The 15,542-nt window shown below is 41.4% G+C and overlaps 1 protein-coding gene across 2 annotated transcripts in view; it reads right to left on the minus strand.

Moving 5' to 3' along the window:
- Nucleotides 1–15,542, minus strand: part of LOC122796566 (F-box/LRR-repeat protein 2-like) — a 1,765,375-nt gene that overhangs the window by 247,136 nt on the left and 1,502,697 nt on the right. The window lies entirely within an intron of this gene.

A 15,542-nucleotide genomic window follows, 5' to 3' on the forward strand; every position in this document is an offset into this window, starting at 1 on the left:
CTATCGAATTCAGGGTAGTCAGCTGGGTGTTCATTTTGTCCTGAAAATCTGCAGCTGAAGGATCCTTCAACATCTCACTCGCTTCCTTGATCAAGTCTCTCTGGAGACGGGTGAAATGGCATAGGTAGTTCAGCGAACGCATTGCAAAGGTCGCTGGCGAAAACATCCGCTTCCCATACCTGTCCATAGACCTAGATTCTTTGTTAGGGGGATGAACAGGCACTGAAGGATCAGCTAGTTCCTTCTTGGTGGCAGCAGCTACCACCATAGCATCCACAGAAACACCTTTGGTTAGAAATTGTTTGTCAGTTGGTGCTGTTATAAATTTAGAAGGTCTCCTGGGGGTAGGGTCCACTGAGTCAGGAGCCGTCCAGGCTTTCTTTGCCACCACCTGCATGAGGGGATCAAAGGGGGGGGACACCCAGGAGGTGGAAGGGCGCCTCAAGATACACAGATTCATCCTCCGAAGGGTTAAGGGCTGGCCAATTTCCCCTCTGTTTCAGGATCTCTAGAATGTCCGCAAAGGAGACATCTTCAGAAGGGGAACGGGGGGAACCCTCGGAATCCTCTAAATCTGTGTCAGAGGTGACAGACTCAGGTGAGTCTATGTGCTTCCTCTTACACTTTCTCTTCCTAGGGGGCTCCCCTGCCAATTCAGGGGAGGCCTCGGAAGAAGATGAGATCCCCACAGGGGATTCTTGAGGAGCTGGCTCTCTGCGGTCTGGGATGAGGGAGTGAGTCGACATAACCAGAGGCACCGAAGAGGGAGGGGCGGACGGAGCCGACTGTGGAGTCGAACAAGGTTCCAACACACTCCGCATGACCTCGAATGCACCCCTGTCTGGCAGAGCCAGAGGTCCCCGCTCCGAGAAGCTGAGAACCTCCCTCGGCACCGACAGAGATGGCTCTGAGGCCGATGTCGGAGCCGAAGCACCGAGAGGGAGAGGGGGGTTTGGACAAGGGTCCGATGCCACTCACCCCCTCGGAGCCGACGAGGGAAGTCCGGCGCCGAGATTCTTCAAAAGAAGAAATCGGAGCCGACGACGGAGCCGAAGACAAATGTATCGGCTCTGACGTTACCACAGTCTCGGTTCCGAGACGCCCCGGCTCCGAGCTCAAAGGAGTCGGAGGAGGAATATTTATAGGAATAAGTTGAGGCATCGACTGATGAGTCGGGCTCTGAAGCATTTGGGCCAGTGCCTCGGACTTTAAAAGTCGACTCACTACCCTCTGGAGGTCATGATCCGAGAGCCTCGATGACCTGGAGGAGTGAGATCTGTGGCTCCGTTCAGACAGCAAGGGAGACGCTGGAGCCGAATGAACGGAGCCAAGGGATGGTGACCTCTATCTCTTTCTAGATGTCGGCTCTGATGGTCTGATCGGAGCCGACCCAGGAATCTCTAATGCCTCGGCTCCGGCCGGAGCCGAGGGAACCACAGACACTGTAGTCAAAGACTCATCGGCTCCAGCCCGAGCCGATGTAGCAGCAGGCTTCGAAGCCTTAGGCCTCGACTCAGAAGCTGGAGTCGAGGTCTTGGAAGCCTTGGAAGGTTTTCCCGAGGTAGCAGATAGGGAACCTTCAGGCTTAAGCAAACCCCTTAATATGAGTTTGTTTTTTCTTTCCTGCAGGACTCTAGGGCTGAAGCCATGGCATACAGCACAAGAGTCCTGCAGGTGTAAAGGTCCCAGGCAGTACACACAAGAAGTGTGACAGTCTGTCAGAGACATTTTCTGACAGCACGAGTCACACTTCTTGAAGCCTGAGACCTTTGAATCCTTGGACATTTTCAAGGAACCGAAGTGTAACCACACACAATAACACACACACACAGATTACACTGTCAGAAAAATCTAAGTAAGATTACTTTAAAACAAAACTTCTGAAAAGTAAGTTAAGTTAAGGATATAAAACTCCTATCAAAAACACATACACACACTGAGGGAAGGAAGGGCCCGAAGGCCTAAGGAAAGAACTTATTAGTTCTTGAAAAAAAGGGGCTGGATAAGATGGTAGAAGGGATAAATATCCACTACACTAAAGGTAACAAAAGGGGATAAACTAAGCTAGAGTAAGTTTAAAGGTTATTAGACTAATCTAATTTAAACTAACCTGGAGCCGGTAGAAAACACCTCGATCGCTGTAGCGGCAAACGAGATCTGAGGTAATTCACGCCTAGCATTGTGGGATATAGGGGCAGCCTCGAGCCGGTGGAACCAACTCTCGAGCTTTTAGAGTGGCCGAGTCGGAGCCGAGGTCGGCTCCGAACCCATCCAGCAAGAATGAAGGCGAGATAGACAACTTAACATCTTTAGTTTTATCCAAATAATATCTGAGCTGTCTATGCAAATCCAAGGTGTGAAGAACCTTCTCACCGACACTCAGAAGTATAAACAAAGAAAAAAAGGGAATGAAGATGAACAGACTGATTAATGGACAACTCCTTGACCACCTTGGGCATAAAATATTAGTATGAAGTGACATCCTGTCTCTGTGGAAAACTAAGAAAGGAGGAATAGCCATGAGAGCATGAAGTTCAGACATTTTCTTGGTTGAAGTGAGAGCCAAAGGAAGAACAGTTGTCCAAGTACAATGTTGTAAGGAAGTTGAAGAAGCAGGCTCAAAAGGAGTACAAAACTGAGGTTCCACAAAGGTGGAATAGGCTTCCTGGGAGGCCTGAAATGAAGGACCCCTTTAAGAAATTACTTGATCTCAAATCTAGAGGCAAGAGGAGGAGTCAAGGGCAAACAAGCAGAAATTGCTGACAGGTGGGCTTTAACTGAAAGATATGCCAACCCAGTATGGAGCAGATCACACAAATAAATGAGAATCAGAGGGACTTCCACAGATATGGGATCCTGATGGTAAGAGGGGCAACAAATAGAAAACATCTTCCATTTGGACATACATGCTTTCCTGGCAGTGAGTTTCCTAGCCTCCTGCAGAACCCAAAGCATGTCTTAAGAAAAGACGTGCCTGAAAGGGATCAAAACCCTATCACCCACAGTGGCAACTGAAGAGTGGACAAGTAAGAATGTATAAGAGTTCCCTTGTCTTGTCTGAGAAGATCCACCTGGTGGGGTAATGTGGTGATTGCCCCTGGCCAAGTAAGAAAGAAAGGGGAACCAATGCTGTCTGGGCCAAAAGGGAGTCACTAGCAAGATTTTGGGAGTCTGATTTTGGGCAGGACTTGAGGTAATGCAGGAAGGGGAGGGTGGGTGTACAGAAACATCCCCTTCGAAGGAAAACACAGGGCATCCACTTTCCAAGCCAGAGGACTTGAGACTCTGGAACAGAATAGAGAAAGTTGTCTGTTCAGAGTGGAGACATTTACTTTTCAGCTTTGCAAACCTCCTAAAGCTGTATCTATATTATTTGGGTTTTTAATCTTTCTACCTGATTCGGGTGCTTAAGCACCCTATGTTAACTGCTTGCCCAACAGTATTTACCCCTTAGCTACAAACAACAGCCCTTCCCTTTAACAGAAAGCTATGCAACACACCTTAGACAAACAAAATAGCCTTCCTTTTAGTATACAGCAGACAAACCATAACTAAATAACACCCTTTTCTTGGTTCAAAAAGTGGTTGAACATTAGTATACTGAAATGTTTCCTTACTTTAGACCGGATTAGCACCCTGCACTGCTCTGGTATTCAACTCCCCCTCACAGCTAGCCCCCCCCCCCCCCACGACCTACATGATTGTTTTTTTTTTTGGTCATCTTGTCCTGCTCCCTGTCGGGAACGTCACAGCTCACAGGTCTAAACCTGTTATTCTTGGATATCCTATTGACCCTGTATTCCCTCCCCTCCCCCCTTTTCTCTATCCCTTGCTTACTGTTACCTAGGCTGTGTTATCCCATCCCACCTTAATTGGAAATCTACTAATAGGGGTTACCACTGTCTGGTGCCATTTTTAAATCTTATTTCTTCTCCCCCGTGAACTTGTTTCCTTTTATCTCAGTGCTGTGTGCATGCCAGCAAGTTATATGGTTTAATTACTTTTACAGTCTATTATTATAACTGTGCCATATTTTATGCTATTTATTTAATATTACTATTTACAGTGTTAGAGTGACTCCATATCATTTAAAAGGCTTCCAGCTACTTTACAACATTGCTAGATAAAGTTAATGAAACTTGTATGGGAAACGTACATTACTGTTGTTGCTGTAACATACTCAACCTGTACTACTGTTTGAATGGCAACTGATGCCTTTTTGACTATTTCTTTGCATTTGCTACAGCAAGCATTAGCTGTGTTCATATTCTTGCTTGTTATAGAGATGCTCGCGCGTCTGTAGTTGCTTAATGTCTACCATTTATTTGTTGCATTGCCTGATCAGGAATATATGTGCATTGCTTGTAATGTACTAGCAAACTACCTCTTATATCTCCTCTTCTCTTTACCCACTCTTACTCTCCTGTCGTCTCTCATAACACAGTGTTTTAATATCCCTCTATCTAGCCTCAGTCTACTTGTTCTCTTATCTTTATTTACCTATCCCCTACCTACTTCTATCTCTCCTAAGACTCTCTTTCCACAATCTCTTTTTAGTATATTTTTTACCTGTTTCTCTTCCCGATACCACCATATCACACTTTAAATGTCTAGCCTCAGTCCCTGCCTATTATAGCCGCAGAACTCTGTCGGCTTTACTTGCTGGCCATTTCTTGCACTAATGCTGGCTCTATCTTTTCTTATTACAGCATCTCCCCTGCTTTTTTTGAAAACATTTTCCTCCTCCCGCAATAGGTTCCGCATTTGAGCTCTGAGGAACACTAGCTCATCTACCACTTTGGACCTGAAAGTCCTCCCTTGCAGTGTTATTGTGCAGATGTTTGTCTACTGTTATTTAAACATTTACCTTTGTAAAACTGTATTGTCTATTGTAGCCTGCACACACGCCGACCCACCCCCCATAAACGTCCTGTTTACCCACTCATTACTTTAGCATAGACTTCTTTTTTCCCCCAAGGTTATTTTACCTCTATCGCTGCAATAATGCACCCATTTTGCCACTAGGTGGCAGTATTACCCAGGGTTATTTTATTTTTCAGCTTTGCAAACCTCCTGAAGCTGTATCTATATTATTTGGGCTTTTAATCTTTCTACCTGATTTGGGTGCTTTAGCACCCTATGCTACCCACTCGCCCAACAGTATTTACTCCTTAGCTACAAACAACAACCCTTCCCCTTTAACATAAAGCTGTGTAACACACCTCAGACAAACAAAATAGCCTTCGTTTTAGTATACAGCTGCAAACACACCGTAGCTAAATAACAGCCTTTTCTTGGGTTCAAAAAGTGGCTGAACATTAGTATACTGAAAAGTTTCCTTACTTTAGACCTGATTAGCCCCCCTGCACTGCTCTGGTATTCACCTCCCCTCACAGGTAGCTCTCCCCAACCTACCTGATTTTTTTTGATCATCTTGTCTTGGTCCCTGTTGCGCTAACCCTACTCAGTTCGCCCTTGCTAAGCTCGGGCTCATGCCACTTCTCTACCCTACCCCGATTCCCACCCACCTCCACTTTCATTGGATTTATACACTGCACATCCTACCCTCACCACACTCAGACCAATCCCCTGAGCAACCCAATTACCCCTCCTCTCCAATCACCATTTCTCCTCCTCTCCAATTAATTACTACCCCTCCTATTTCAATACCCTTCCCCCTTTGCACTCTACACCACCTCCTGCACTCTACCTCTATTAATCCTGCCTATCCCAATTAACAACTCACTTGTTTCCCAATTTTTCTATTCAACAGGCAAAACACCTTCACTGATACTCTTCACCTGTCACTTCAATCAATATGACCCCTATCTTACTACCCCCCTTTTCTCCTCCTCCTAGTTTAATCTACCTCATACCACACATCACTTCAGTACCGCACTCTTGCACCAACTCTCTTTTACTGTCACTACTCAAAAAATAACCCTCACACACTAGAAATTTCTCCTCACCTATTTCTTTTACTTCCCTCCAACATCTTTACCATCAAAACCTATCCAAAGGTATCTCTTTCCAACTGTACAAAACCTAGATATTTCCCTACTGCGGGCCTTCTCTCCTTTCTACTTTCTTTCTGTGACACTCTTCTGTTGGATGGAGACATCCATCCCAACCCAGGTCCAAAGATTTCTGCCCTAACAGCTCCTCACTCCCACAGTCTTCTTCCGAAATCCATATTCACCCCACCTTAAATCCATAACTATTTTCTCTGTCAACATCCAAAGTATGGTAAACAAAACTACATAACTGCACTCCTAGATCCACCTTAACTCTCCCCATATCTTACCCTCTCAAACTTGGTTAAAGCCTCACATCTCTAACTCTGAAATCTTACCCCCAGGCTACAATATCTATCAAGCAGATAAAGCAAACAGGTGAGGTGGAGGTGCTGCTATCCTCTACTCCAACCAACTTAATATCTCTCCACTCTCTACCTCCTTACCTTGCTTCACTCCGATGGAAATACTCATTGTTAACTGTCACCTCACCCCCCCCCAAAAAAAAATTGCCATTGTATCCATTTACATCCCCTATTCTTGAAAACTTTCTATAATGGCTCACCCTAAACATTCCCTACGAAAAAAACTATACTTGGTGATGTTAATATTGATTGGTCTTCACTCTCCTTCTCTTCCTCTACTCATGCCCTCAATCTATATGGCTTCCAACAACTTGTAACTTCCTCCACCAGAACTAACAATAACTCTACCTCTGGCTCCATCTTAGACTGGATCCTTATTTCTGATCCTTGTATCTATCACAACTCTGGCATACTTCCCAACTCCCTGAGGGACCATTTCCATATCTATATCCACAGATACTCCCAAGAGACACCCAAACATCACCTCTACCTGACTCAGTTTGACACAGACAAATTTAACTCCACACTTGCCAAAATAAACTGGACCTTCCTTTATAACCTCCCCCTAAATGATGCTGTTACTGCATTCAACAAGATATTCCTAGATATAGTGAACAACATGGCCCGTCCAGAAACGTCAGGGTGAAATGTAACTGCTCCCTGGCTCACTAAGCAAACATGCTCTATCATGGGGCAGAGGGATATTGCTTGGAAAACCTGGGTAAAAAATAAACACCAGCACAACTCCAATCTTAGAAAGAACTCAGAAACACATGTAAAAAGCTTATCAAAGATAACAAAATCATTTTTTGCTTCCAAATACTCCAGCGCACATACTAACCCCAAGAAATTTTGGTCCACTGTTAATAAGATTTTCCACCCTTGTATCCCTCCTACCCCCAACCCCTTCCTTCTCAATACCGCCACAGAAACTGCTACCCTATTAAACAACTGGTTCACAGACACAATTTAAAGTCTAACTCAATCCAGTTCCAATCCCTCTTCTCTGCCCCCACCTCACAGTCCATCTTCCTCTAATACTTTCTCCTTACAACCCATTCCCATTTCCCTTATTAAATCCCAATTGAACAAACTCAAACCCTGCTCACCCTCTGTTGACAATCTACCTCCCCACTTCCTTAAAATTGTAGCCAGCTCTATTGCCTACCATTTCTATCCTTATTAATCGCTCTATCACTGAAGCTCTCATCCCCATCCACATATGGAAATCCTTTTACAAAATCCCACTCCACAAGGGAAGTAACTCCACTGACCACTCAAACTCTCGTCCCATAGCTATACTATTCTCACTTTCCAAGATACTTGAAAAATGCATTCACTCTCAGCTACTCAAACACTTGCTTGAAAATAATCTAACTCTCAACCAACATGGCTTTAGACCACACCACAGCACTTCTCTCATTCACCCAAACAGAGGCAGAAGTCCATGACAACAACCTACTCCTCTCCTGTCTTTTCCTTGATCTCTCCAAAGCCTTCGATACAGTCTTCCACTCTAAACTTTCAAGCCTTCATCTCTCTCCTCTCTCAATATCCTTATTATCTAACAGACTTCAATCTATACTCTGGCAAACCATCACCTCTCCTTTTCTGCCCATCAAGACAAGTCTCTATCCTGGGACCTGTCTTGTTCAATATCTTTACTAACAACTTACACTCTGCTACTAAACTTTCAACCCTTGACCCCCTATAATAACTTGAAACAACTGCGCTCCGCCGAAAAACTACAAGTCAACACAACCAGGATCACAAATTCTGCAGGTAACTGCCTTTTCTCCAACTCTGTAGGCAAAATATGGAATAACCTCCCCTCACACATTACTGCTCTTGGCTCCTTACATCTTTTTAAAAAACAACTTTATTTACATCTGACCAACTTCTGGCTTTGCTCTTGTACCAACCCTGACTAATCTATTTTATACTTTTTACTATCAGAATTTCTTATCTCAAAACTATCTTTCTCTGTCAACACAAATGACATTACAACTGTATGACTGTACTATTTCTATTGCTCTCAAAAAAAAAAAAATTTTTTTTTGTCTGTTAGACATTTTAAAATGAGTAATTACACTATTCTCACACAATAGTATGTAGATAGTAAATTATGTTTTGTATTACTTTATCTAAACTAATATGTATTCATTGTTACCCATTGTTTTAGTTTCTCACATTTATTGTATTTGTTTAATCTCTATAACCTTATTTTAATCGATGGAGCTTTTCTCCCCGGGCCTCCACTGAAAATGGAAATTATCCAGCTGGACTAGCCCGGTCAACAAATGTAAAATAAAATAAATAAATAAATAAAATGAATATGCTGATGTCTCCACTCACATAACCATGGCCAACACCATCCCTGAACTCCTTTCTCATACCAAGACACGTTCATTTCAATTGTGTCCTGGCTCACTGATAATCAATTGATATTAAACCCCCCAAAAACAAAACTTTTGCTATTCCTTCCTAAAAACATTGCACAATATAAATTCTCTTTCTTCATTACCCCCTCAACAACACCATCATCAGACCTGAACCACACACCAAATTACTTGATATTGCCATCGACAATGAACTAAAATTTGACATACAGATCAATCTATGCATAAAAAAAACCCACCAAAAACTTGGCCTGTTATACCGAAATCATAAACTTCTTTTCAACTCTGCTAAACCCACCCTAGCCCCTTCTCTCTCCTCTTACCCAGTCTTCTGTATGCAACCCCAGTCCTCACTAACCTTCAGTCTTCTCTTCTCAGCAAACTAGAGCAAGCCTAAAATAAAATAGCTAAATGCTGTTAACCTCTCCTATAAATCCCATCAGTGCCTTGCCCTTAAATCCTTGCAATGGCCCGAATTCCCAAAACAACTTCTCCTTCCACAACTGATTATAATACACTCAATTCTTTATAACCCTACATCCTGCCCATCTATCTCTACTATTGTATCACAATATAAATCCCGACGTCAACTTTGCTCATTAGACAAACATCTGCTGGACATATACAAACCATCTAAAAACACTGGCAATTCATTATATAAATACTCAGTTTCTTACTCCTGGAACTCCCTTCCTTACAATATAAGAAGTATCCCCCATAAGTCCCATTTCAAACTAGTACTCAAGCACTACACTCAGAACACCTGGCCCTGTCTCTATCTAGCTCCAACCTGATTCTTTATACCTCTTCCTTATAACCACCCCATCTTTTCTCTTTCTTCTCCTCTTGCACCTCTTACTTGGAAAACGTTTTCCTACTCCCTCTATTGTGTAAATAATTCCTTTTTTCTCATAGCTTCCACACCATTATATAGATACTGTACATAAATTCATTTATACAAAAACATGTACAAAACAATGTAATTGTGTTAAGATCTTGTGTTTATAAATTCCTTTTTGACATGTAACTTCTTTTTGGAATGACTTTAATTGTAATTGGAGCCTTTCTCCTTGGGTCTCCACTGAAAATGGGCAACTGGCTCAGTTGGACCAATCCGGTTAACAAATGACAATAAATAAATAAAAATAAAAAGATCTACTTGACAGATACCATACCGATGGATAATGTCCAGGAACACATCTCTGTGAAGCATCCATTTGTGAGCTTGTGTGCTGGACCTGCTCAGAGTCTGCCACTAAATTGTGCACAGAGGGAATGTAAACTGCCTGAACAGACACTTGATAGTGGACAGCTAGACCCAGACCTGACGAGCTAGTCTGCAAAGGAGGTAAGATCTCATGCCCCTTGCTTTTTGACATGTACATCACTGGTGGTATTCTCAGTGAAAACTCTGAGGGCGAGGGATGAAACAGGGGATGAAAAGCCTAAAGAGCAAAGAATAAGAGCCCTCATTTCCTTTATATTAATGTGGTCTGACCTCTGACGAGGAGAAAAGAAACCCTGAACATTCAGAAGGCCACAGGAGGCACACCACCCCCTTTCTAAGGTGTCTGTGAAGAGCTCCTGAGTTGGAAATAGCTTGAAAAGGAAAGCCATGGGTTGCGTGAAAGATGATGAATCCACCATTGAAGCTCAATCCTGACACAGGGAAAGGAAGCTACTGGGAAGACGACGGAAGCAATGCTGACATTGATTTGCGGTACCACTGGAGCTTCCTCGTATGCAGCCTGGTGACAGGCAGCATGGGAACGGTGGAAGTCATGAACCCGAGATTTGGGATGCATGGCTAGGCTTAAAAAGGTCCTTGTGATCATTAACCTAGTAAATGACTATGAACCATAGGCTTGAGGTGACAGGAGGAATTTTGAATGGTCGATCGTCTGTCCAGAGAAAGGTTTCAGACAAACAGCAAACATTTGAGGTATCTTCAACGCATCACAGAATCCTTTGTCTAGTCCCAACATCATTTCTGAAGACTAACTCCACTGAACTCTCAAGGTCCCATGAAAGACTCAAGTGATAACATGGCAAAAGGAATAAGAAATACTGTGGCTGCCATGAGAGGCACATGTCTGCTAACACAGACATGGTTTTGTAAACCCTAAGTACCGCCTACAGTAAATGCAAAAAACTTTCTGGTGGAAAATGGCCTTAAAGAGAATGTTGCATTTGTAAAAACTTGTTATAATTAAGTATACTACACCTTGCCTGTATACATAACCTACCTTCCCACCTCCACAAGGCAACTGCTACACCCAGGATGTCTGAATGTTGTCAAATGAAAGAAATTATTACTACAGTAACATGCTGTAGTATTCTCTGTCACGTAAGCACTGACCCTCAAGGACAAGGCTTAATTCCTAAGCTAAAGCATGCACATTTAAGTTATGTGCTCTAGGACTTTGACCAGAACCTTAACTTCCAAATGCTTTTAACTAATAAGCAGTCTATTTTGAATTCTGGTTCATGAAGCACACTGATGAACTATATCCTTTCTTCTCTTTCTACAATTATTTGATGTGTTTGGAGAAAGAAGGTGCTCCTGAATTTAGTTTTCTATGTACACTATATAAGCCAGGATTTCAAGCGAAAAAGGATCAGGGGACCAGTCCACTTACTTGGTAAATAAACAAGAAAATATAAGATAAATATAGCAAGAAATAAAATATGTATAAATAAAAATGTAACTGCACTACATCTGTTCTCAGTGTGTGTGTGTGTGTGTGTGTGTGTGTGTGTGTGTGTGTGTGTGTGTGTGTGTGTGTGTGTGTGTGTGTGTGTGTCTGTCTCTCTCTGTTTGCCTAAGTGAAAGAGGACAATAAAATAGCATGGTAATAAGTTGCAAAAATTCTTCAGGACACCAAGCTAGAATATGAAAATGATCCAGCAGAATATAATGTCCAAAACACAATTTATTTTGGACATTAAATTCTGCTGGTTTATCAACTTCTTTTAGTTTGACGTCACACTATTATTGTTTGCGTGATTCATTGAGGTTGTGCTTTTCACTGGCAATAAGTAGCATTATGTTCACCAAACTTCCATGTTTTTTCCTCACTTTTCTAAGCTTTGGGGAAATTACCTTTTTAGTACGTTCATTGTATATTCATTGTCCCACCTTTGGTTATGAAGGGGTAATTTGTCACCTGATATTAAGTTGTTAGGTGTATTATTAGAAATACAAACACAACAGTCTCAGAACTATGCCTCTTAAGTAACTCATGAGTAGTGTGGACTTCTATGTGGGCGGCAAGCTACTTATTAACCATTCTCTCCAAAATATTAGGAAGGGGAATAAGGGCAATATTTAATGATATGACCTGTTTCACAACTACTGGATACAATACATATGACATTTTTTAAGCATGAGTTTATCTGTTCCAGTTAGAATTTGCTAAAACACACATAAGGCTGTCAATATTTCCAGCTAAATTTATTTATTTATTTATTTTACATTTGTTAACCGGGCTAGTCTAGCTGGATATATGTTCATTTTCAGTAGAGGCCCGGGGAGAAAAGCTCCAAGCATGAACGGTTCGAACGTTAACAATGTATGGGCATAAGAAGGATTACAGAATAATTTAGTATTAGTCTTAAAAAGAGAATTCATGATACATTATTGAACTACAACAGTTAATTTATAAACATATATAGCTATCATAGAGAGTAGAATAGTCTAAAGGAGTAAATAAAAATACATTTCAAATTATAGCAAGTTTAATAGAGACTCTACTAACTGATTATTCTAGAAGGTATGTGCAAGTCTCAGGTAGGGAGGAGAGGACAAATGGTGTATACATCATTCAAAGAAGGAGAAGTAATATGAATTGGATAGTTAGGGAAAAGGAGTAATTAAAAAATAAAAGTTGAGAGACCAATGTCCGTCAGGGTTAGTGCATGGACAAAGCCAATGAGTTTTTAGATATTCTTTTAGGTGTTTTTTAAAAAGAGAAGTAGATGCAAGGGAAGATAATTCTGAGGGAAGCTGGTTCCAGATTTTTCCTGCAGTGTTTGAAAAGAGAGAATCCCCAGCTTTGTTTTTAGCTTTTTTAGAGGAAACTAGAAGCTTATTAGCAGAACGTAGTGTGGAAAGATTTGTATATGGTGTAATTAGATTAGTAAGGATAGGGGTGTTGTTAGGGTGGTATAGGATCTTTTGTGTGATGAGTAATTGTTGACAGATTATGTGTTTTTTCAATTCTAGCCAACCTAGTTGTTTGAGGTTAATGCAGTGGTGAGTTTTAAAGGGGGAGCTTGTGATAAATCTAGCTATGCTATTATAACAGGTGGAGAGTTTCAAGAGATTAGTTTTGGATAGGTTAGTATAAATGATAGAGGCATAGAAAAGGGTAGAAATGAGGTGTGTTTGGGCAATAGTTTTCTTAGCAGAAGGGGTAAGGAAGGCTTTGATTCTATAGAGGGTACCAAGTTTTTTATTAACAGACTTTATAGTGGAGTTGATGTGTTCGTCAAAGCTGAGACGATTATCAATAGTTACACCTAGAAGGTGGGTTGTAGTATCTGGGGTAATGATAGTACCATTGTTGGAGGTTAAAGAGAGGAATGGAGTAGGTGATTTATGAGTAGGGGTGAAAAGCAGTAATTTAGTTTTTTTGGGATTTAGGAGGAGGCAGTGTTGCATAAACAAGTTTTCAACATTTTGAAAAACAGTTTGGGTAAGGGAGTGTAGAGTGGCTATGTTCTTGGCGGTACAGATTAAGGTGGAGTCATCAGCGTATTGAATACATGTGGCTTGTGGTATGGTGTCGTGTAGATTGTTTATAAATAAAGAAAAGAGAAGGAGACCTAGGATAGAGCCCTGGGGTACTCCGATATTGACTGGTAGTAGTGAAGATAAATTGTTTTGCCAAAGAACAGCTTGCTGTCTATTTTCCAGATATGACCTAAACCATTGTATAGCTTGAGGGTTGAGAGAATGGGCAATTAGTTTGTCTAGTAGTGATTTGTGGTTAACCATATCAAAGGCTTTAGACAGGTCAATAAATAGGTCAGAGGAGAAAGAGTTATTGTTACGATTTTTATTTATGGAATCTGTAAAGGATAAGAGGGCAGTCGATGTGCTGTGGAATGGCCTAAAGCCATGTTGGCAGTTTGCAAGTAGGTTATTTTGTAGTAGGTGAGTAAGTAATTGTTTGTGAACACATTTATCCATTATCTTAGCTAGAGGGGAAAGTAAGGCGATAGGACGATAGTTAGAAAGCTCAGTAGAAGGACCACCTTTGTGTAGTGGGATAATATGGGATATCTTCCATAGTGCGGGGAATTTGCCTTCTGTAATAGTCCTGTTGATAATGATGGAGATTGGGTATGCTATGGCTTTTGCGGCTATTTGTAGGAATTTGGATGGGAGACGGTCAGCGGAAGGGGATGATTAATTAATGATTAATTAATAAGCTTTAATAGGAGTCCACTTGTGCTACTGACTTATCTGTCTTCTCACAGACAGGAAAACATTAACTTTGACAAGTATGAAATTAAAAAGGTAGATAGATGTAGCCTATTCATCACAATGGTGACTATATTCAACTTACTGTTGCAAAATGTACCAGCAAAATTAAGCAAGAGCACATATTAAAAAATCAGGCATTTTCTCTATAGGAAACTTGAAGTGCTCCAATAACTGCAAAACTGTGGTAGAGAATTCGAGACCGGAATCATGACAATCATCAAGTGAAGTACTCTGCTTCTAGGATTGGTTACTGGTCAAGAATATGGCAAACTGACAATTCTGAAGATAAAAGCCATCAAGAGTACAATACCCTTTCACATGCACCTCTCTGCAGAAAGATTAAATGAAAAATAAACTGCTTAAGATGGTTCAAGTATCCTTAGCAGCACAATAATGCAACTTCAGAGATAAGCACAAGGAAATATGGGGTCAACCAACTGTGTGGTACTAAGATAAATGACTGGACTGCAGCTACAACTCCACTTGGGTACAATATAATCAACAAATACAGAGTTTATTAAAAATAAACCACCTATTCATTCATTACTCGATCTATTCTTACTGGTTTACTATCATAATCTCGAAATTTAAAAAAAAAAAAGTGTACTTATTAGCGAAGTATTTCGCTGAAAGTACACATTACCGAACGTCCCTAATGTCGCAAAATAGCTGTTAATGCCGAAAATGTTGATCACGACATTTTCTGCACTTAACAGCAATCCCACCATTCCCGTAACTCCCTAACTAGCTAACCTAACATCCCGTTTATGCAGGGGGGCAAGCCCCCCCTGTACCCCCCTGTGGGGGGCTGCACCCCCAACTTAATATTCCAACTCCGAGATTGCACTACAGTGAGGAAAGGGATGTATTTCCCTAACCGCACTGTACCGCGATTCCTTTATATGAGCGAACGTTATATTTGCGAATGCACAGTCCATTTGCAAAAATGATGTTCTCTCATATAACCTGCACACATATGAAATATTCGAACATCTGTGGTTTGAATACTTCATAGTCGTGCAATTGCATGGTGACATTTCAATGGTAAACCTTCTTACTATGCATCTCATAATGAGAAATGGACGCCACAAGAAAAAATGTCATCTGCTAATCAAGTCAAATGGCAACCTATAATGGTGCGATATAGATGTCTGTCCTACTAGGAAAAGAACCTAGGGCCCTTTTGTTACTATCCTGTTAAATGCTGTAACAGGGACTATGTTAACCAAACACAGACACAAGTCTTAGTACATGTTCCACAGACTGCTTCAGA

The sequence above is a fragment of the Protopterus annectens genome, chromosome 3.part0 (genome assembly GCF_019279795.1).
Source record: "Protopterus annectens isolate FY-2018-M chromosome 3.part0, PAN1.0, whole genome shotgun sequence".
Taxonomy (NCBI): Eukaryota; Metazoa; Chordata; order Ceratodontiformes; family Protopteridae; genus Protopterus; species Protopterus annectens.